At 35.6% G+C, this 24060-nt stretch overlaps 1 protein-coding gene across 1 annotated transcript in view; it reads right to left on the reverse strand.

Moving 5' to 3' along the window:
• LOC145666531 (zinc transporter ZIP1-like) overlaps positions 1 to 24060 on the reverse strand; it is a 162826-nt gene that overhangs the window by 2524 nt on the left and 136242 nt on the right. The gene's annotated exons all lie outside the window — the stretch shown is intronic.

Consider the following 24060-nt stretch of genomic DNA (forward strand, 5'->3'; position numbering starts at 1 on the left):
ATTTTTCTTTTGATTTAAGGATTTACTGCATTATACGAGGCATTTTGCTTTGACCTTGACAGAAATTAGCTCATCTTTTAATATAATTACGTAATATTAGATCATTTTTACTTATGATTACTTAAAAATAGCTCATTATTAGTTCATTTATTAGTGGGCATGACACATATTTTCTTTACATGTGTTTGATATATTTAACCTTTTAAACTAACAAGAATAGGACATGAACCTATCAACGGAACTTCCTAATCAAACCTAGTTCATTCGGTAAACATAACAAAGATATGTTAATACACACACTGAGACATTTCTCTCATAAGTTCATGTTTAAAAAAAAAGTCGAAGAACTTTGGACATTCTCGATCAGCTGATTACTTGAATAAACTTGTATATAGAAACATTGACTCTATAGGTCAATGTCAGGGTTCTGATTTTCGTTTGTTCGAAGTGATTAAAACGCCATCTATCTTTTGTAATCTATCCGTAACTCTGCGTTTCCATTAGAATGAAACGTGAGGTAAGCAGGGGTAGGAGCTTAGAAATTGTGTTCGTCAAATTGAAAATTAGTAAAATGTGATTTCGGTATAGTTTTTGATAGAAAGTGCTCCTATACGTAAGGTAGACGGAAGAATGTAATAAATTTTGTGTACAGTGCCAACGATATATGACTCGTCAAGAAATTGTAAGTACTAAATTTTAATCTATTTTTTTTCCTTCCATTTTAGCCCAACTGCTGCAAGTTTTTGGTGAGTGGTATGTCTTTGGTCACTAGAATAATCATTTATTGTTAAATATTTGGGGATTAAATTCAATTTGAGAATATATTTGGAATAAGAAACCTTTCAAAAAGAAAATCAGTAAATTCCATTTAGAATATTAAATAGTAGAATGCAAATGTGTAAAAACTTCCGGACTACCATTCAAAATGGGAAAGGGTTGAATTTGGTTTTGAATAATGTTGTTTGTGTCTGTACATTTATTTTGTTATTGTTAAATTTATATTCGTGTTAAAGAATTTATATAATAAATTGTTGAAGTTGAAGGAGATTTATAATTTAAATGAAAAAAGATTACTTGCCCAAACTATTCCGCATTAAGGGAAGCCTAAATAACCCTTTCATAGGTAGTGGATTACTTGGTAACAAGACTGCCGCTACATATAAATATAAATTACCTCACGTTTCATTCTCGGAACTTAAACCTTAATGCGTGAGGTCAATAGGAAGTGGATTTCGAATCTGGTTGTGATTAAAAATAAGCAAAAGAAAATAAAATTTGTATTACTGTTTGTAAGCTGGATGAAAGGAGGAAAATTAATTTAATTGAGAATATATTTTTCGGTTATTGGTGTATTTAGAAAACAAGTGAGAGAAAATGAATTATTGGGAGGCTGCTTATGAAGCTAGGGGTAGTAGGTTGCGTAAGAACAGAGTCGCAGTGGCTGATCCTCCCCTTATTTCGTTTGACGATGAGATAGAATGTCGTAAGTGTGAAGGGCAGGAAAATCAAAGAAGGGAGAATTTCTTGTCGTTCCCACATACACCTGCTCATGAGCGCAGACATTCAGTGTTGCGAGCCCCTATAACCTGTAACTTTCAAAAACAATTTTCACAAAGTTACCGGTATTTCATTAGAAAAGCAAATATATGAAATACCGGTAATTGATGGAACAGATGGTATGTTAGTATGTCATTTTCTTTTGAAACTTGATATGTTAATAGTGAAAGAAATTGCTCCTGTAGAAGCGATTTTAGTGTCGAGTTTACAGAGGTGTAGGAAGCAGGCTTATGAAGAGTTGCAGCGCTTGCTAACAATAACTACAGATTGAGGTGATATATGTCATTCATTATTATTAAAATTTGCCACACTCTTTATTAATACGGAATTTATGAAGGTTTCACTTTATAGAGTAATGCAAGAAAATGAAAATTTATTAAACTTTTTACAAGAGAAATTAAGTACATTAAATGTCTCGGAAATCAACATGCCTGAGGATGAAATTTGTAAATTAATAAGCAATTTAGTTACTCCAGAAATTCGTAATTTGTTGCTAATACTTAGTGTTCCAAAAACGGTGAATGAATACGTAGATTTTGCGGAAAGTTTTGAAATAAATGACAAATATAAACAAGATTATAAAAATGTAGTTAAAAGTGAAAAGGTTTGTTTACCACGGGTAAAAACTCCTCTAAGAAGTGCCAGGACAAATTATATAGCAACACCTATAATAGACAGAGTAGACCGCGTTATCAAAATTTAGATGACGTAAATAAAACTGGACTTCATAGTGCGTATTCTCATAGTGCAAGGGAAGACCATGGAAGTTTATTACAATTGCCCATCAGTATATGCCATACTTTATATCCCTGTATAATAGACACTGGATCGAGTTTATGCTTAATTGAAAAGAGTGTTTTAGAAGAAATTCGTACAAAATGTAAGCCAAAAATAAAACAGGTTAATTATTCTGAGACCATCATGCAAGGGAATGAATTGTTAGTGCGTGAATTAGTGCAACTTATTTTCTTTATACACGGTGTCCGTTTTACGGCCTGGTTTGGAGTTGTTAACCATCCAAAATTAAATTTATTGTTGGGTTTAGACTTTCTACGGGATAATTACGCCCACATAAATATAAACGCTCTAGAACTTCTTTTTGAAAAATTGAAATTGCAAGTAAAATTACAACCTTTTGAGAATAACCCAGTTGGAATGAACGGTGATCTGTGAGCTTTCCAATATCATTTCAGGGCTACTCGGAGAGATCCCAGACACATTGGCGCCAGAGTTTGTGATCGATTCGAGGGGACTAGGCCTGAAGGTGCAGCTTTACAATATGGTGGCAGTTCTTTTTCCTGTAACCTGACATCGCCAACCCAAACCAGCAAGGCTAGGAAATTTCCAAGGGGGCCTCGACGTTATGGCAGTGAGACCAAGTAGACAACCAGTGTCGTAGACGAGTCCAGGAGTAGAGCGGTGAACCGTAATGAGGCAAGGACCAAGGAGACTGTTGCACTTGAGAATACTGATGGTACTGTTTATGAAGATGTTCCGCCTGGCACGAAAATCTTTAATCCATAGTATAAGGAGGCAGATAAAGAGGGGCTGGAGAAGAAGCATTAAAAGGTAGTGTAAATTTTGAAAATATTTATGATGTAAATTTGATACCGTATGTTAAACAATTACTTAATGATTACAAAGAAGTAATAACCGATAAGTTAGGGCATGTTCGTGATTATTTATATGAAATTCAATTGACAGATCCTTCACCAAGTATTACTCAACCTTATATGATTCCTAAATATAAAATGAAAGAACTCGATTTGTTCATAGACAAATTATTAGAACAGAGTGTTGTTGAAGAAATAAATAGTAGTCCGTATATCTCTCCCTGCTTCCTCGTCACTAATAAGGATCAATCTAAGAGATTAGTGATCAATTACGGTCAAGTTAATTCTAAATTGTTATTGACTGGATTTCCGAGTCCATACTTAGAATCTATTATTTCCAATATAGGTAAACACCATCTGTATACATTAATTGATGTCCGATCAGCATTTCATCAATTGGAGATTAAACCTGAGTGTAGGAATATAACAGCATTTGCTACACCAAATAGATTATTACAGTATTGTCGCCTACCAATGGGAATGGCAGTTTCACCATTTGTGTTAGCCAGTTTAATGCATAAGATCTTTCGTGATATCAAAGGGGGATTATTTAGATATTTACTGTGATGATTTAATAATTCACTCAGATAGTATTGAGAAACATAAAGAAATTTTAGAGAAAGTGTTAAAAAGGTTGAAAGAATGGGGGATTGCCATTAGTCCACACAAAGCTCAGTTTATGAAATCAAAAGTGATGATATTAGGATATGAGTTCTCTAATGGACAAATGAAAATAGATGATGAAAGAGTAAGAGCTATTAAAGAAATACCACGACCAAAAAATAAACTCGCCTTGAACAGAATGTTGGGATTTCTTAATTATTATCTTAGATATGTTAAAGATTATTCAGAACTTTTAAGTCCATTATATGCTATGAGATCACTCACGGTTCCATTTATCTGGGGGAAGGAAGAAGATGATTTACTAGAGAAAATTAAGGAAGCTATTATTAACCATATAGTTCTTAAAGTGCCAAATATGGACGCGCCCTTCGTTTTACATGTTGACGCTTCCACCAAAAATTATGGTGCTATATTAAGCCAGTATGATGGCGAAGGAAAACTTAGACCAGTTTACTTTTTGAGTAAACGAGTTCCTCCATCAGATTGGTCGAAAAGCGTTTTTGATCTTGAACTTTCTAGTTTAGTTCATGCGCTTGATAAATTTGACATGTATCTTCACAAGAAATTCACAATTTATTGTGATAATTCAGCCTTGACGTGGATACTTAAAAATCATAAACGTCAAAGGAAATACGGCTCTCTTATTGAAAAGGTGAGTCGATATCAATTTGATATTATTCACTTGCGGAGTGAGCGCAATATGGTAGATTTTCTAATTAGGTTGCATAATTATATTGATTATACTCCTCCTTCATTAGATATAGTTGAAATTGATAAGGTAGATGATAAAGAAGTACATTTGAATTTTGTTAATTTCTGGAATAATCCTTTTTTCCATAAACCATTGGGAGATGATCAACGAGAGGACCCTAGTTTAAATGCTATAATATAAGAATTAGAGAGGGAACAGGTAAAGGAACCTTATGTTCTTAAAAATGGTATCCTTCTAAAGAAAACTTCAGGTAAACAACATGGAGGCTTAAGAGCTGTTGTACCGGAGTCTCTAAAGTATAGTGTGATTAAATTTCATCATCAAGACCCTGTAGGTGGGGGTCATAGTGGGGTCCAAAGAACGATAGCAAAAGTGGCTATACGCTATACTTTTCCTAATTTATTTCAGGAAATTAGAGTTTTTGTTCAAAGATGCACGACTTGTCAGCTGTGTAGGGATAGGAATAGACTTCCTTATGGTACCTACTATACTCAGAAAGAGAAATATCCTAATAATTCTCTATTTTTAGATGTAATGGGGCCTTGGCCTGTCAGTAATGGGTTTAAATATGTATTAGTCTTAACCGATGGTTTTTCTAGATTTGTTATTATCGAACTTCTCAGGAATTTGAATTCAAAGTCTATATGTTTGAAATTAGATAACATATTTTATTCTTACGGTTTTCCAAATAAGTTAATTCATGACAATGCCGGATATCTGCAAAGTGATTATTTCAAACATTATTTATTTAGTTTGGGCATTAAAAACATTTGTACTACTCCTTATTCCATGTCAAGCAATTTAACAGAAAGACAAAATAAAAATATAAAATTGATTTTGAAAACATATATATTCATAAAAATCAATCTAAGTGGTCTAAGTATATTTATCAAGTCCAATACACATTAAATAGTAGTGAAAATTCTGTAACTCGTAAAAGTCCAAGTGAATTATATTTAGGAAGAAAAATGTTTAATCCTTTAGATGTAAACTGGATTTTAGATCTAGGAATTCTTGAAACTACTCAAGATAAAGTTGAAATGATTAGAACTATTGTAGATAATATTGAGCTGGCATGGGAAAGGAAAGAGAAATTGTATTCTAGAAAACTTAGAGATATAGATTTACCTATTGGAGAGAAAGTATTGGTTAAGAAAGTAGCTAAATCTTCTTTAGAGAAACGTTATCAACCTAAATTAGATAGCCAATATCAATGTCCTTACGAAAGTTTGAGCTACCCAACAGTAAACACTGTGTGGTTACAACTCGTAGCTGATAAGAAAATAGAAATTAAGAGACATGTAAGTTTTATAAAGAAATATTATCCAGCAAGAGAAAATAATAATGGAAATTAAAATGAAATGTATAGATTCTGTAACAATAGTAATCCACTTCAATAATATAATATGTTATATGTTATATATATATATATGTGTGTGTACTGTGCTCTGTTTGTACAATTCTGCAGGTTCGGAATTGGGTGTTTCTGGCCATGGCTGTGTTTGCTGTGTTTGTTCCAGAGAACCTTCCCATAGAAGACTGGAAATTAATCTGGACCATCAGGTGGATAAGCAAGAACAATACCGTCATCAATCCTGTTATCTTTCTGCAGTTATGGTGCGTACTTCGTCGATTGAACATTGAACTAAAAGGAGCTCCTAAACAACTAACGATTTGTATGTGAAGAATTTCCATCGGTGAGTTCGTTCCATTATTCTTTACTGCATGCCGTGCATGGAATATTTGATGAACTTACTTCGAAATGTTAATAACAGTTTGTTTAATTAAATCACCCAGAAAGGTGAGGAATTTAATATGAGATATTTCTCTCGTAAGTTCAAGTTTAAAAAAAAAAGTCGAATAACTTTGGACATTCTCGATTAGCTGATTAGTTGAATAAACTTGTATATGGAAACATTGACTTTGTAGGTCAATGTCAGGGTTCTGATTTTCGTTTGTTCGAAGTGATTAAAACGCCATCTATCTTTTGTAATCTACCCGTAACTACTGCGTTTCCATTAGAATGAAACGTGAGGTGAGCAGGGGTAAGAGCTTAGAAATTGTGTTCGTCAAATTGAAAATTAGTAAAATGTGATTTCGGTATAGTTTTTGATAGAAAGTGCTCCTATACGTAAGGTAGACGGAAGAATGTAATAAATTTTGTGTACAGTGCCAACGATATATGACTCGTCAAGAAATTGTAAGTACTAAATTTTAATCTATTTTTTTCCTTCCATTTTGGCCCAACTGCTGCAAGTTTTTGGTGAGTGGTATGTCTTTGGTCACTAGAATAATCATTTATTGTTAAATATTTGGGGATTAAATTCAATTTGAGAATATATTTGGAATAAGAAACCTTTCAAAAAGAAAATCAGTAAATTCCATTTAGAATATTAAATAGTAGAATGCGAATGTGTAAAAACTTCCGGATTACCATTCAAAATGGGAAAGGGTTGAATTTGGTTTCGAATAATGTTGTTTGTGTCTGCACGTTTATTTTGTTATTGTTAAATTTATATTCGTGTTAAAGAATTTATATAATAAATTGTTGAAGTTGAAGGAGATTTATAATTTAAATGAAAAAAGATTACTTGCCCAAACTATTCCGCATTAAGGGAAGCCTAAATAACCCTTTCATAGGTAGTGGATTACTTGGTAACAAGACTTCCGCTACAACACACACACACACACGCAAAAAAAAAAATAGGTGCCATGGACAACGGAGTAAGGTCCTGGGGCCCAGTGACCCTGTTAGTATAAAAAAAACCGTAGACTGGCAGTTAAATATCTATTGCATCAACACTGTTCATTGGAAAGTCACATTTTATAGTTCATTCTCTTTAACATGAAACAAGCTTTCCAGAGGCGCTATGTATTGGGGCCCCTAACGTACTTGGACAGGGAAAACTGGAAGAATGTCGGGAAAATTCCCTCCAGAAATCCTCCCATCAAATTTGGGCCCCTTTGGAGTGGTCCCGGGTAAAAGCACACAATCCAATTGTATCTCAAAAATAAGGAGTGTATCGAAAAGTAGTTAGCAACATTACATATGTCAGGAAAGTCAGAAGAAAAAATGAAAAGTGAAGCAAACCCACATTTTTATTAACAGAGAACCTCTATGTAACTACATGACAAATAAAATACAACTTACGTGTCCCGTCGTACATATGAACGTAGTTTCTGTTTAATTCCAGCCATTAACCGTTGCACAGTCTCGACGGTGCATTTCCTCGATGCTGAAGCCCAGTTTCTCTTGAAGTCCGCCATGTTGCGCACTGGTTTATCATTCTTTCGGAAGTTGCGTTTGACAATTGCCCAATATCTTTCGATTGGACGGAGTTGTGGACAGTTTGGTGGATAATGTGTTTCCGTACAAACTCGATGTTCTGTTCATTGAGCCACCGTACTGTCGTCTTAGCATAGTGTGCTGTTGCTAAGTCGGACCAAAACCAGGGGGGTTGCATGTCTTTTATACAATAGCAGCAGATTTTTTGTAGACATTCTTTTCGGTACACTTCTACGTTTATGGTGGATTCTGCATAAAAAATACCGGAGCGCAAACCACAGGAGCAGAATGCCTGCTATACCAGTACTTTTTTCCCAAATTTTTCCACGTCAACGTAACTCTGTGCAGCACATACATCCCCAGCATTGCGTGCAGTATAATATTGGGGTCCCGGAAGTGTTTTTGAGTCCTCTTTTACATACGTTTCATCGTCCATCAACACACATCGCTCTGGTGACTTTACGATGTTGTCATACAGCTTGCGGGCTCTTGTTTGTGCCGTTTGTCTCTGCTTTGGTGTTTGTTTCGCACGTTTTTGCTTCTTATAGGTCTTCAAATTATGTCTGGCCTTGATACGGCGAATCATTCCTATGGACGTTCTCGCTTTGGTAGCCAAATCCCGCACAGACATTGATGGATTTTGGTGTATCAACCGCACAACTTCACGGTCGAGTCCAGGGTTTCTGGGACCCTTTTTTCGCCCGGATCTCGGCATATCTTCAAGGCTGTAATGTTCACCGAATTTCTCAATGACCGATTTCACAGTTGTAGATGAACCCCACACTTTTTTCCTATCTGATTGTATGTTATGCCTTTGACGGTGCACTAATTGTGCAGGATTTCCCACTTCCCGTTTCACACGCGACATTTCCCATTCAACTCGGAACACAGCAACAAGCACGCAGCTATCCGTGTACAAGACTTCAACTGACCAGGTGCTTCCAGATTTTGCCGTCTATGCAGCCTCGCAAGTGCACACCGACGCTCCCAATGTTGCTAACTACTTTTCGATACACTCCTTAGTATAGGGGATAAGAAATGTGTATACCAAGTTTTGTATTGGTAAACGGAATAGGTATGAGGGGAAATCCTGTGTTGGTATACAAGCTTTACCCTCATATCTATTCCGTTTATTTATTTAAAAATATATTTTAAAAATCAGTTATCGCAAAATCGGTGCTTTTTTTACAAAAATCATTTGATAGACTTATTTTATAATTTTAGAATAAAGCACTAATTTAATGTGGCACTTGCAGTTTGGTGGCAATTTCATTTGCTGAAGCCCCCACTTGTGTACGCACATCGTATTCGCTTACTTTCTGTTCTCTAGCAGATTAAAAAACTAAACAGAGGGCGCTGTGAGACTTGGATTTTTTAAAAGATTGTAGATGGAGCACTGTACTGCAATGTTTGTTTCAAGTATAACCGCATAACAAAGAACGAGACAGTTGACGACTGTTGCACGAAGGTGTATAGAGAATTTCTCTTCAAAACTTGTTTCCTATATGTCCAAGGATAGTTTTTAGCTTGGGTACGAGTTTCTGGTATGGGGAAGTTTATCCAAAAATGGCCGAAAATATGGGCGCAGCTAATGTTTAACGTTGGTGGAAAATAGCTTATATCTCCGAAACTATTCCTTTTATCACAAAATTCCGAAGAACCAAAATTAATCAGTTCATATCTTTTTTTGATAATGTGATAACAGTTTTAAAGGAAAAAAGGTAGTTTTCAAGGTTATAAAAATCTTTATTAATAAAAACATTACATTTTTTGGAACGCTACTAAGATAAAATATACATTTTGATAACTTACAAGATCTTAAACGTAGGAGTGATTATAATTATTAAAAAGTAAAAGCAGTAAATGATTTAGTGAGGTAATCTATCTATAATATAATAGAGGGTAATTCCAATCATTGTGGCACTCGGAAAATTCACAAGTACAGAATCTGGAATAGGCTATTACATTCTTCCTACATATACAAATGTTTCGCTGTGCACAAGTCTGGCAAGTAGAAATGTGAGGGAAGCCAGGAGGAAGTTGTTCTGGGGTAATTTGAGGAATCCTCTATTTCAAGTTCCAGATATCCATATTCATTAAGATTACGTATATCTTGTAGAACTGATAACAGACTATACCACCAGTTATCTTGTAAATATGCCCTCGATATGTAGTGCCGTACTAGATGATGATGGTGGAAGCTTTGTGAATCTAAAGTTTTCATTCGATGATATTTCGTGATTCTTAATTCTTTCCACTTCCTGAAGTCTTTAGACAACAACACTTAAGCATTTTCAGTTATTGAGCTTGACAGATCATCTTTTCCGAACATTTTAATAAAGTATAGTCTTCTGCAGGTTTGAAGCCGCTTGTTTTGTACCAAATTTACTGGCAGTATCACATCCACTCACAGAATGAATCGCAGGAAGTACTTCAATAACTCGTGTTGAAACAATTTGACATATATCGTATATTGGGATATATCTTGTAGAGATTGTCCCTCAGAAAAGGTCCAAAATTCGTTTACGCCATTCGGTTGAAACTCTTTATGAAAATAATGAACAGGACAAACAAACACATCCATGTCTAATAATGCTATTAGCACACTTTCAACGCTTGAGTACTTAAAGCATGATTTATGTGAAGAAATATTATTTCATTGGCTTCTTCAAGGGTACTACACTGATGATGTTCTTCTATCGCATTGCATTCTTCAATTTGTGAGCTTGTTCTCCACCCATACAACTAAAATAAACTATTTTACTTGAGAGTATATCCTTTTGTTGAATAAAATATTCTACAGAACTGTTGAAATTGTGTTTTGTTTTGAATTGAAGACCAAACTTTATCCGTCTTTTGGCAAAGGTGTAACACTGCTTGAGATTGTTATGTTAATTGTTCTTTTTAAATCCGTCTCAATCTTTCTGCAGCTTTCATACTAGTATCTTTGTAAAAATCAAAGATATTATTAACCCTTTTGGTTGATTTTGAGAGATAAATTATCATCTTTAGCATATTCTTCGCGAAATTGCCAAAGCTTTTCATTGAATTTACAGTAATAGCAGGTATGATGCGAGCATGAAGTATAAAATCAAATACTATGCAGGGTGTGTTTGGATGACATTGAGTGTGGTTTTTATTTTAATTTCAAGCTCTTTTACTAATTTTGATTTATTTGATTTTTATCAGATTGCCATATATTGATATTGGTATTAGTTCAAAGGTTAAAACTTTATCAATTCAGTAGCGACGCTACTTTGAAATATCAATTTTTTCAGCTGTTTCACTGCTTACACTTTCACATCAGTAATTTTTGGCTTTTCTTTATTCTGGTGGCCTCCTCTTAGCGAAAGTGGATCATATTAATCATTTTTCTCAATTCCACAGATTCGTCTATGAAGCATACTTATTGAGTACGTCAAATGATTGATTATGTCTTGTAATCCTACAGCCTCTTTCCTCCGGGTCATTCCTTTAATACTAGCTACACTGTCCTTTAGCTGATTGAGTGTAGCACATCTCCAAGCCCTGATTCATACCTACACTGCTGAACTTCCATCTCCATGCAGAACAACAAATTCGCCTCTTTTTAAAGACTTTACTATATCAGGAAGTTTCAAATAGTCACCATTAGGCTAGACGGGTTTATTTTCTTCCAAGAACATTTAAGATTATTATAATATGTACTATATATATATATATATATATATATATATATATATATATATATATATATATATATATATATATATATAGGGTGTTCTAAAAATAGCGCCCACGGACCACAGAGCACTCTTCTGCAGGTCAAAATAAAGCGAAAATGTTGTATGATGAAATGCCCTCCGGGGCCTCCTTCAGCCGTTATGGGGAATCAAAATTTCACAATGTGGCAACGTCGCAGAGTAACTTGAAGCCATTAGCATTACTCTACGAATACAACAAAGCTGTTACATCGATTGCTTCACTAATAAGTGGTGCCAGTGTCAATCAATATCGACTTTATTTGCCATCCGGAAACAATCGATATAACTATTTGATATTAGATTGATACATGTAATCTATGGTTCTTTATTTGTGACGTTGCTACATAGTGCAATTTATGTCTCCAGACAACGACTCGAAAGGTATACAAATATATATACCAAGAGATGGCGTGTCGAGGTTGGGTCGACTTACGTGACCTGCAGCAGTCACGTGCAGCCGCAGCCAGTGAAACTTGTCGAAACCAGTTGAGAAAAAGGCCTCGTTGTGTTAAGCCGGGTGAGTGTCAGTGTGTGATAATGCCGTATTCGATACCCGAGCGTGTTGCCATTGTTGAAGGGTTCATTCTCACTGGATCTTTTGTGAAAACAAAGAATTTGTTTCGTGAGAAATTTCCAGGACGTTTTGTGCCAGCAAAAAGCACCATTCAGGAATTGATTGAAAAATGGCGGCGTAAAGGATCGGTTCAAAATGCTCCCAGGAACAGACGACCATCTGTCTGCACACCTGAATTAAAGATGCAGGTGGAGGAGATAATGACAAGAAGTCTTCGAAAGTCAACCAGGAGATTGAGTCAACAGGTTCATGCGAGTGAGAGAAGTTGCAGACGTGTTTTAAGGGGACTGAAGTTAAAACATTGTCATCATTGTCCCTTGTGCATGAGATGTTTACACCAGAGAGGACAATCAGCAAAGGCTTGAGGCCTCCTCGGTCACCAGACTTGTACACGTGTAACTTTTACTTATGGGGACTGTTAAAGGGAAGAATATACGAAACAAATCCACACACAATTGAAGAACTCAAGACCAGGATCCAGGATGTCACCAATAGCATTACAACACAAGAACTGACAAGGGTATATATGAATCTCCTCAATCGTGCTCACATGTGTGTTGAAGTGGGCGGAGGACACTTTCAGCACCTGCTGTGAAGGTGAGTAGTCATATTCAATACATTACATTTCATTTATGTGTTGTAGTTAATCATATTCAATACATTACATTTAATTTTATGTGTTCACTTTACGGGCCGGTTTTACGTGCCGCACCTACTGGCCCCACTTGATCGCATTTTTGATTATCCAATTTGGGGCGTCATAGCGTTAATGCAAATGAATCAGGGATGCTTTGGCCCGGGATTGCGTCACCTATTGAAATTTTGCTTATACTTATTCAGGGGCCATGCACGCTGATGCGAATGAGTCAGAGGTACCTTGGCCCGACTATGACGTCATTGAATTGGGATTTTTGGATTAGAGGTCATGATGATTCTTTAAAGTACAGGTTTATGAATGCTTTTTATTTTCGTTCCCTTTTATGGCATAAAATTTGGAGATTGTTATCCCTTTGATGAGTTGGACTAACACTGGTGCAAATGAAATCTTTAGTTTTACGTCTCACGATTATGCCGGTCAGGCTAAAGGAGACGGTGACGATGAACAATGTGGGAGTGAAAAAAAAGTGTGGCAGAAAAATTGTAATATTTCGATCATAATGTTGCCCACCACACAACTACTTTCGCGGGGTTTGAACCAGGGACCCCATACAGCAGAGGTGAACGCTTTGCCACTGAGCCATCGCGTCCCTTATTGGTGCGAATGAAGAAGAGGTATTTGGTTCGAGCTAATGTGTTTGTTTGACGTCGGGGTGACCCTATTTCACTTTTGATTATAAAATTTGGGCTTCCACATGGACCATAGCGTTAATGTGAATGAGTTAGAGATGCTTTGGTCCGGGATTGCATTACCTATTGAAATTTTGCTTATGTTTACTCAGTGACCAGGGAATGTGACGAGAGGGACCTCGTTCCCTTCGATGAGTATAAAAATATCAATTTTTTGCAAGTTATTTTTTTAACTTATCCTATTATCTTTCACGAGATATTTTCGTTATATAAAGAGTACAATGGTTTACTTTTTAAATTTAGAAGTCATCGTTTCCTTTGATGAGTATTGCTTTTGGAGCATTATTACGTTATATGGAGGCGTATTTAAAATTATTTCCTTAAATTTGATAAGTATTTTGTGATCCATTTCGTTCCACCTCAGTAACGAACATGGATACCTTACATATGTTGATTATTATCTTATAGACATTGCAGTTGTCCGAGTTCGATCCTTGGCGCTAGTTTCAGGAAATTTTAAGTACCCTCGAGGCTAAGGGAAACGATGATGAAAAATGCTAAGACGAAACAGGGGAAAACATGAAATTGCTTGCGGATTGAAGCAGGGACCTCACACATTAGAGACACGCGCTGAGCTACCGTGCCCCATTCCGTGTGAGCAATTTCACGTATGAAAAGAACATGAACATGTTATGTTACATTACACATTTCTGCTCGTTGTTACGCATACGAGTTTGTTGTGAAATTGTAGAATCTGCTTTTACGAAGAAAAAATGAAATGAAATCTATAGTTTTTACGTGCCACGGTTATGCCGGTTACGCTAAAGGAGACGGTGATGATGAGAGATAAGTGAAATTGTGGAATGAAGAAAATGGATGGAAACGGGAGAACCCCGAAAAACCCCACCAGCACGGTGTTAGTCCCTCACAAAGTCCACACGGCGCGAGCTGGGATCAAACCAGGGACCCCAAGCACCGGAGGTGAACGCTCTACCACTGAGACACCGCGCCCCCATGCTTTTACGAAGAGTATAATATCAGTTCGTTAATTGAATATTTCTAAGATGTGTAAAAGAGGAGGAGGTCGATTCCGGACCTGGTTAACATCATCAATTTATATCGTTTTTGTTCGCAGATTAAATAAAAATGTTTCAAAGTTTAAAAAAGCTTCTTCGTGCATTGGCTTATAATCATATGTTTAGAAGCAAACGTCAGCTATATTATGTTACATGTGCTTACGTATTCGTTGTCAGTATCATTGCATATTGAACATATACAGTATTTAATTGTCAATAGTTTACTTTGAAAGGATATATTTATTCTTTGAGAAGGATAAAAGGAATGGGATGAAATGATTGTGGACCTAGTTAGTACCTCTCGTTTTCGTTCGTGGATTAAATAAAAAGATGACTCTTTGCTTAAATGTGATTAGTTCATTGTTCGAGCGATATTTTAAAGGCTCAGCGTTTGTTGATCAGTAAGCGCTTCATTGATAGAAACAATGTTGCCAAATTTTGAAAATCTAAACTGCTCCGATTCTTTTTCGAAACGGTTCCGCTGAGTGCAAGAATTTTCAAAACTAAAAATTTTCAAACTAAAAAATTAAACTTTTCAAAACGAAAAATTTTTCGAACTAAAATTTTCAAATCAAAAAAAGTTTTAAAAATTTCAAAACAAAATTTGAAACAAATCTTTTAAACAAAATTTCAAACTAAAAGATTTCAAATAAAATTTTGAAACAAATTTTGAAAATCTCAAAAATTTAAAACTAAAAAAAATCAAATCAAACTTTCTGAACGAAACTTTTTAAACTTAAAATTTTCGAACTTAAGATTTCAAACCGAATTTGAAAACTAAAAGCTTTTCGAACCAAATTTTCAAACAAATTTTTTCGAACTTAGAAAGTTTCAAACAAAACTTGCAAGTCAAAATTTCAAAATAAGAGTATTAGATCTAAAAAAGATGAACTCAAATTTGAAACTAAAAATTTTCGAACTCACAAAGTTTTAAAATCAGAATTTGAAACTCGAGTTTCGAATTTAAAATATTTTCGAACTACAATTATCAAACTCAAACTTTTCGAAAATCTTAACAGAGATTGAAAGTGATCACCTAAACAGATTTCATCGTAGATTGTGAATTGTTGCTAAAGTTGAAAGTGCAGCAGTTTAATGACTTTTAGTTTACTGATTTGAGTTTAAATTATCTTGGAAAAGTATTCAGGATTAAGTTTGATATATGATGATGAACCGTTTGGCTAGTCATTGCTAGTGATTTATTTCGTAACGGTACATTGGAATGAAGTCTCAAGCTCATCTCATAAGACAAACTAAACTATCTAGTCAGCCCTAACTCACAAATCGTTTCGCTAGCCAAAGCCCGTTGGTACGCCGTAACTTATAATAATGTAACATAGTTTACGGTTTAAGATTTATATTGTCTTGAGAACGATTGAGTTCGTTTATGTAATGAACCCGTTGGCCAGCCATAGCCTGATTTCACATCGTAGCTCATGAAAGCAATCTTGTTGTATTTGTTTAGCCGTGACCTTTTTTCTGGACATAGCCTCTACGATCACCAGGAATGAAATACTATTTAGTTTAGCGACCATTAAGACGTGATTTAATAAATATTAGCCACTTTAACTTGAAGTTGTATGAAACGAATAACTGCTTACTGATGAATGCACAGAACGAACAAAATGCTAAGATGAACAGAATTTCATTCATGTGACTTCACGCACGTAAGTATTTCCTTACTTCTCACTCCTCTCACTTGAAGGACAAGGTGCTAATCAGCATTTTCCAGATTGAATGCATTACGAAAAAAAAAAAATTCCTTAAGCCCATTTGAGATTTCAGTGGCTAAGTCCAGGTTCGATTTTCGGCGTTATTATTATGGATTTAAGTACACAACCCACAGAAGTATGTTCAAGTCTTATACAGCCTAAGGTCATGAACGTTTTCAATCTTATACGTAAAATAGAAACAAATATTTGGTGTTTATAGCTACATTTATGATGATTCGAATTTCACTTTGAACTGTAGGTCCACGTCCTATACAGCCTAGGTATTGTTGAGACAACATAAAACATTTATGGTGGTTCAGATTTTATCGTTCACGTCTTATGCAGTCTAGGAACACAAGATTTACGTCCTCGGTACTGTTAAGAGAACAGAAAACACTCGTGGTGGTTCGGATTCTATCGTACAAGTCTTACACAGCCTAGTGACACAAAACTTTAATTAATCAATTTCACACGTAAAAGAGAAATGAAATTAAATCTTTGAGTTTTACGTCTCACGGTTATGCTAACTAGGCTAAAGGAGACGATGATGATGAGAAATAAATGTAATGATGGATTAAATATAGTGGGGAGGACTCTGAGAAAACTCACGCACACGGCTTTTTGTTCACTACAAAGCAACTTGGCGTTAGCTAAGATCGAACCAGGGACCTTACACACCTCTGTCATTGAGTCATCACGACGTAAAACAGAAACACAATATTTGATGGAGATAATGATATACTTAACATGAAACAAGCAAGGTCACTGAGTTGAGGATGATCATTTTGCAGGCCTCAGCTTTTCTTGGAGAACAGATACCACAACAATAATTTAAAAACCATTCATGAAAAAGACTGTTGTTTAGACTAACATCACGCACACAAACACACAATGTTGTTTATTACAGTACACACTGATTACATTTTTTAATACAAATGTATTACTTGTATTGATTTCAATGAAAATGTAATGAAGTTTTAGCAGTAGGCACAGACTGTTTGTGCAGTACTTTATCGTATAAAACTTCACTTAAAATAGTGAGCGTCAGAAGGATCAAACTAGAATCATTTTCGCATTAGATGCACTTGTTCACTTTTATGAAATTGTTTTCCAGCCGGAATCGATCTTCTTATGAATGTTATTTAATACAAATGACTCGCATTACAGCACCACGGTACAAAACAATATCAAATCAAAAAGATAAATCGTTCATTTCTTTCATACAAGGAAAGCCGAACCATGGTATTGTAACAGTTTTTTTTCTTTATTTATTTACAATCTTATTAGGGAAGCTCTTCCACTATAGTAAATTGAATTCAATGTAGCATCATTTACTACTGGCAAAATCTCTTATGAAATAAGTAACATGATTTCACTGATAATCCCATGAAAACGACGGGAAGCCCTCTAAAGGAATCGAACTGAAAACCTCTTGCACCAGAAAAATTGCATTCAATGCAACATTATAGCATCACTAGATAACACGGTTCCGTAGGAAAATGACTATTGCAGTAAATGACAAGTTTAATGTTACAAGCACGGACTGATATCTTAGTAACTAAGCACCAGTAACACATTTTAAAGAGAGAGAGAGAGAATGCAATATGACAGATCTGAATGATGTCATAAAGAAAAACTGCAAACTCTGCATTCTTCATCTATGACAAAGAAACTATGATAATGAAGTAATGAAATTCATTTCCTTACGAAACTTGTGCAAGAAGCCGCTCCCACACTTTCGTCATCTTCGCTTTGGCATGTGATTTTTTTTAAATGCAATTTCAATATGACAGAAGCTGACTTAATATTATAAAGAGTTTGACAATGTAAATGGAAAATTGGTTCATTGCTTTTAGCAAGTAGGCAGACGTCGATTTTGAGGTCCGAGTTCAAAGCTCATAAGATATGAATCGCTGTGCTAAACGAAGTATGTCCTTTGCTTGAAATTATTCAAAAAATCTACACCTTTGCGAAAACGATCAAGGGTTCGACTCCAGGTAAGGAAAACAAACATCTTTGTTTGTTCTATCGCAGGGTGTCTTAACATTTGATGGTTCACATTTCACCTTATTTCACGTCTTAATGGTCGCTAAACTAAATAGTATTTCATTCCTGGTGATCGTAGAGGCTATGTCCAGAAAAAAGGTCACGGCTAAACAAATACAACAAGATTGCTTTCATGAGCTACGATTTGAAATCAGGCTATGGCTGGCCAACGGGTTCATTACATAAACGAACTCAATCGTTCTCAAGACAATATAAATCTTAAACCGTAAACTATGTTACATTTCTAAAAGTTACGGCTTACCAACGGGCTTTGGCTAGCGAAACGATTTGTGAGTTAGGGCTGACTAGATAGTTTAGTTTGTCTTATGAGATGAGCTTGAGACTTCATTCCAATGTACCGTTACAAAATAAATCACTAGCAATGACTAGCCAAACGGTTCATCATCATATATATCAAATTTAATTCTGAATACTTCTCCAAGATAATTCAAATTCAAATCAGTAAACTAAAAGTCATTAAACTGCTGCACTTTCAACTTTAGCAACAATTCACAATCTACGATGAAATCGGTTTAGATCATCACTTTCAATCACTGTTAAGATTTTTAAAAAATTTGAGTTTGATAATTGTAGTTCGAAAATATTTTTAATTCCAAACTTGAGTTTCAAATTTTGATTTTAAAACTTTGTGATTTCGAAAATTTTTAGTTTGAATTTTGAGTTCATTTTTTTAGATCTAATACTTTTATTTTGAAATTTTGATTTGCAAGTTTTAAGTTTGAAACTTTCTGAGTTCGAAAAAATTTGTTTGAAAATTTGGTTCGAAAAGTTTTTAGTTTTCAAATTCGGTTTGAAATCTTAAGTTCGAAAATTTTAAGTTCAAAAAGTTTCGTTCAGAAAGTTTGATTTGATTTTTTTAGTTTTAAATTAATGAGATTTTCAAAATTTGTTTCAAAATTTTATTTGAAATCTTTTAGTTTGAAATTTTGTTTAAAAGATTTGTTTCAAATTTTGTTTTGAAATTTTTTAAACTTTTTTGATTTGAAAATTTTAGTTCGAAAAATTTTTCGTTTGGAAAAGTTTGTTTAATTTTCTTTAGTTTGAAAATTTTTAGTTTTTTCAAAATTTTTAGTTTTGAAAATTCTTGCACTCAGCGGAACCTTTTCGAAAAAGAATCGGAGCAGTTTAGATTTTCAAAATTTGGCAACATTGTTTCCATCAATGAAGCGCTTACTGATCAACAAACGCTGAGCGTTTAAAAAATCGCTCGAACAATGAACTAATCACATTTGAGCAAAGAGTCATCTTTTTATTTAATCCACGAATGGAAACGAGAGGTACTAACCAGATCCAAAATCTAATCATCCCATCTCTTTTATCCTTCTCAAAGAATAAATATATCCTTTCAAAGTAAACTATTGACAATTAAATACTGTATATGTTCAATATGCAATGATACTGACAACGAATACATAAGCACATGTAACACAATATAGCTGACGTTTGCTTCTAAACATATGATTATAAGCCAATGCACGAAGAAGCTTTTTTAAACTTTGAAACATTTTTATTTAATCTGCGAACAAAAACGATATAAATTGATGATGTTAACCAGGTCCGGAATCGACCTCCTCCTCTTTTACACATCTTAGAAATATTCAATAAACGAACTGATATTATACTCTTCGTAAAAGCATGGGGGCGCGGTGTCTCAGTGGTAGAGCGTTCACCTTCTGTGCTTGGGGTCCCTGGTTTGATCCTACCTCGCGCCGTGTGGACTTTGTGAGGGACAAACACCGTGCTTGTGGGGTTTTTCGGGGTTCTCCCGTTTCCATCCATTTTCTTCATTCCACAATTTCACTTATCTCTCATCATCACCGTCTCCTTTAGCGTAACCGGCATAACCGTGGCACGTAAAAACTATAGATTTCATTTCATTTTTTCTTCGTAAAAGCAGATTCTACAATTTCACAACAAACTCGTATGCGTAACAACGAGCAGAAATGTGTAATGTAACATAACATGTTCATGTTCTTTTCATACGTGAAATTTCTCACACGGAATGGGGCACGGTAGCTCAGCGCGTGTCTCTAATGTGTGAGGTCCCTGCTTCAATCCGCAAGCAATTTCATGTTTTCCCCTGTTTCGTCTTAGCATTTTTCATCATCGTTTCCCTTAGCCTCGAGGGTACTTAAAATTTCCTGAAACTAGCGCCAAGGATCGAACTCGGACAACTGCAATGTCTATCTATATATATAAAAGAGAACGTACAAATCCTTTGTCCGCTCATCACGCTAATACGGCTGAACCAATTTCTTTTATTTTTGGGGGGTTATTAGGATTTGGACCCTAGATGGTTTTTATCATATCACTTTAATTTTCAATTACCAGTGTCTTGAGATAATTGACCATTCAGGTGTCCATTACGTACAAATCCTTTGTTATTATTCATCATAGGTATAAAAATAAACGTATGTATATGCAACCCGCATGACCGTGTCACTCGGCGGGTTAACATAAATGACAGGCGTTATAATGGTTTTTATCATATCACTTGAAAGCGAAAAAGTAAAAATTATCTAAGTAACAAAGTTTATTGCGTTCGGGGGTGACCGCAGCGAAGCGGGGCGGGTTAACATAAATGACAGGCGATATAATGTTAACATTTACTGCAATCTTCTATGGTTTTTATCATATCACTTGAAAGCGAAAAAGTAAAAATTATCTAAGTAACAAAGTTTATTGCGTTCCGGGATGACCGCAGCGAAGCGGGGTGAACGCTGCTAGTAAGATAATAATCAACATATGTAAGGTATCCATGTTCGTTACTGAGGTGGAACGAAATGGATCACAAAATACTTATCAAATTTAAGGAAATAATTTTAAATACCCTTCCATATAACGTAATAAGGCTCCAAAATCAATACTCATCAAAGGAAACGATGACTTCTAAATTTAAAAAGTAAACCATTGTACTCTTTATATAACGAAAATGTCTCGTGAAAGATAATACACCGTAGGATAAGTTAAAATAACTTCCACAAAATTGATATTTTTATACTCATCAAAGGGAACGAGATCCCTCTTGTCACGTGGATCAAGGTGATCATATGTGTCCTGAGTGATCCCTGGCCACTGAGTAAACATAAGGAAAATTTCAATAGGTAATGCAATCCCGGACTAAAGCATCTCTAACTCATTCACATTAACGTTATGGTCCATGTGGGAGCCCAAATTGTATAATCAAAAGTGAAATAGGGTCACCCCGACGTCAAACAAACACATTAGCTCGTACCAAAAACCTCTACTTTATTCGCACCAAGGGGCGCGGTGGCTCAGTGGTAAAGCGTTCACCTCTGCTGTATGGGGTCCCTGGTTCAAACCCCGCGAAAGTAGTTTTGTGGTGGGCAACATTATGATCGAAATATTCCAATTTTTCTCCCACACTTTCATTCGTTTTTCATCGTCACCGTCTCCTTTAGCCTAACCGGCATAATCGTGGGACGTAAAACTAAAGATTTCATTTGCATCAGTGTTAGTCCAACTCATCAAAGGGATAACATTCTCCAAATTTTATGCCATAAAAGGGGACGAAAATAAAAAGTATTCATAAACCTGTACTAATTCATAACGTAATAAATCATCAAGACCATATTTTAAGCAAATTTAAATAATCGTCATGACCTCTAATCCAAAAATCCCAATTCAATGACGTCATAGCCGGGCCAAGGTACCTCTGACTCATTCACACCAGCGTGCATGGCCCCTGAATAAGTATAAGCAAAATTTCAATAAGTGACGCAATCCCGGGCCAAAGCATCCCCGATTCATTTGCATGAACGCCATGAGGCCCCATGAGGCCCCAAGTACTATATATATTACTTTATTTTGACGTGTAGAATAATGCTGTGGTCCTTGGGCGCCATATTTAGAACACTCGATATATATATATATATAGTGGTGGATCCAGGATATGATCAAGTGAGGGGCTAAACCATAGTTTGCCGCTTTATCCAGTGTGAAGCAGGATTGAAGCCCATTTTATCCCGTGTATAACTGAGCGTCAAGGGGGGTGCTATATCCTCTATAGCCCCTCCTTGGATCCGCGCCTGGATATATAATGTATGGGACGCAGACATAAGCTCACCAGTAATAATATAATTAATGTAAGAAAGAATACAATAATGATAACTAATTACATTTATAGGTTAACTAATTTAATCGCAAAGTAAAATAAACATGAATAAAATAAATATATGTAAGCAATGGAAAAATGGCAAACGGAAAATATGACAAAAATTAATATTAATATGACATCTAGCAAGATAGCCCCCGACTTTAGAAAATTGAAACAATGACTAGATCATTTGTTTGTAGCAGTGTTGGGCAAATTTTAATTGAATTAACAATTAATCTGTAAATTTAATTGTTAATTGCAATTAACAATTGAAGTAAGTAATGGTTAATTGTTCATTGCAGTTGGCCATTAATAATGGAAAATCAATTGAAATTAATCAATCGATTGAAAGTAATTGCAGTGGAAAGTAATTGCAATTGAATTCAGTCATTCAATTGCAATTGAAATTAATTGGCAGTTAATTCAATTGCAATTGATTTCCACAGCAATTACTTTCAATTGATTGATCAATTGCAATTGATTTTCACTGATTAATTTTCAACACTGTAGTTCAGAGAGGGTGTGGGGCAATGAAAAATTTAGCCACGACCAATTGACTCACCACCCATCGTGACCCATGACCCACCGTGACCCACTCTGACCCACCACCAACCATGAACCACTCTCACGTACTGTGACCCACAGACCCACCAAAACCCATTGTCATCAACTCTGAACCATGATTCACGCCCTCTTCTCTACTGACTAAAGAGTTTAAACTTGTAATTAAACAAGCCTATGAAATTATCACTCATCGGAGTTTGAATTTCTACGATCAATCGCTGAAACACCGATTTATTACAATAACGGTGGATCTGACCTTTCTAATATAAATAAAATAAAGAGTTTGTTTGTATCTGTCTATCTATATTTGTGCGACCTGTGGACCAGACGAGTGGACCGAAACTTTTCAAAATTTGGTCATGGGTAGGTTGGTCTAGGCCCCAGATCAGCACGAAGAGTTTTTTTTTTTCAAATTTCGAACTAGGGAGGTCTCAGGGGGACGTTTACCGGGACCGACCTTGGGACCAGACAAGTTGACCGAGAGTAACCAAATTTTGGTCACGAATTCCTTGTTCGAGGTCCCACACCAAGGCGAAGCGTTTTTGACAAAATTCGAACTAGGGGGTCTCAGGGAGGCGTTTACCGGGACGTGTAAAAGTAGTAGAAAATATTAATGTCGATTTCATAGTTTTTGCGGTCGCTGAGATCAATGGTGAAACTTCGATCGCATTAACTTCCAAATTCACCCTATTCGGTTGCGGGCCGGGGTTCAACAGGGGGAGGAATACCAAAACGTAAAATTAATCCAAAATGACAGATATTAGTGTCAAATCCATAGTTTCCGCGGTCGCCGAGATCAATGGTGACATTACCATTAGCGATGACTCAAATTCATCCACCGTTGTATGTGGGCCTTGGGTCACCAGAGGGAGGAATCCCGAGATATGTAAAAATAATCGAAAATGACCTATATTAATGTCAAATCTATAGTTTTCGCGGTCGCAGAGCTCAATGGTGATACTTTCATTAGCGATGATTTTCAAATTTAGCCACTATTGTATGCGGGCCGGGAGTCACCGGGGGTGGAGAATTGCGAGACATGTAAAAATAATGGAAAATGACCGATATTAGTGTCAAATCCATAGTTTTCGCTGGCGCTGAGATGAATGACGATACTGTCACAGACGT

The sequence above is a fragment of the Thermobia domestica genome, chromosome 12, assembly GCF_964235325.1.
Source record: "Thermobia domestica chromosome 12, izTheDome1.hap1.1, whole genome shotgun sequence".
Lineage (NCBI taxonomy): Eukaryota > Metazoa > Arthropoda > Insecta > Zygentoma > Lepismatidae > Thermobia > Thermobia domestica.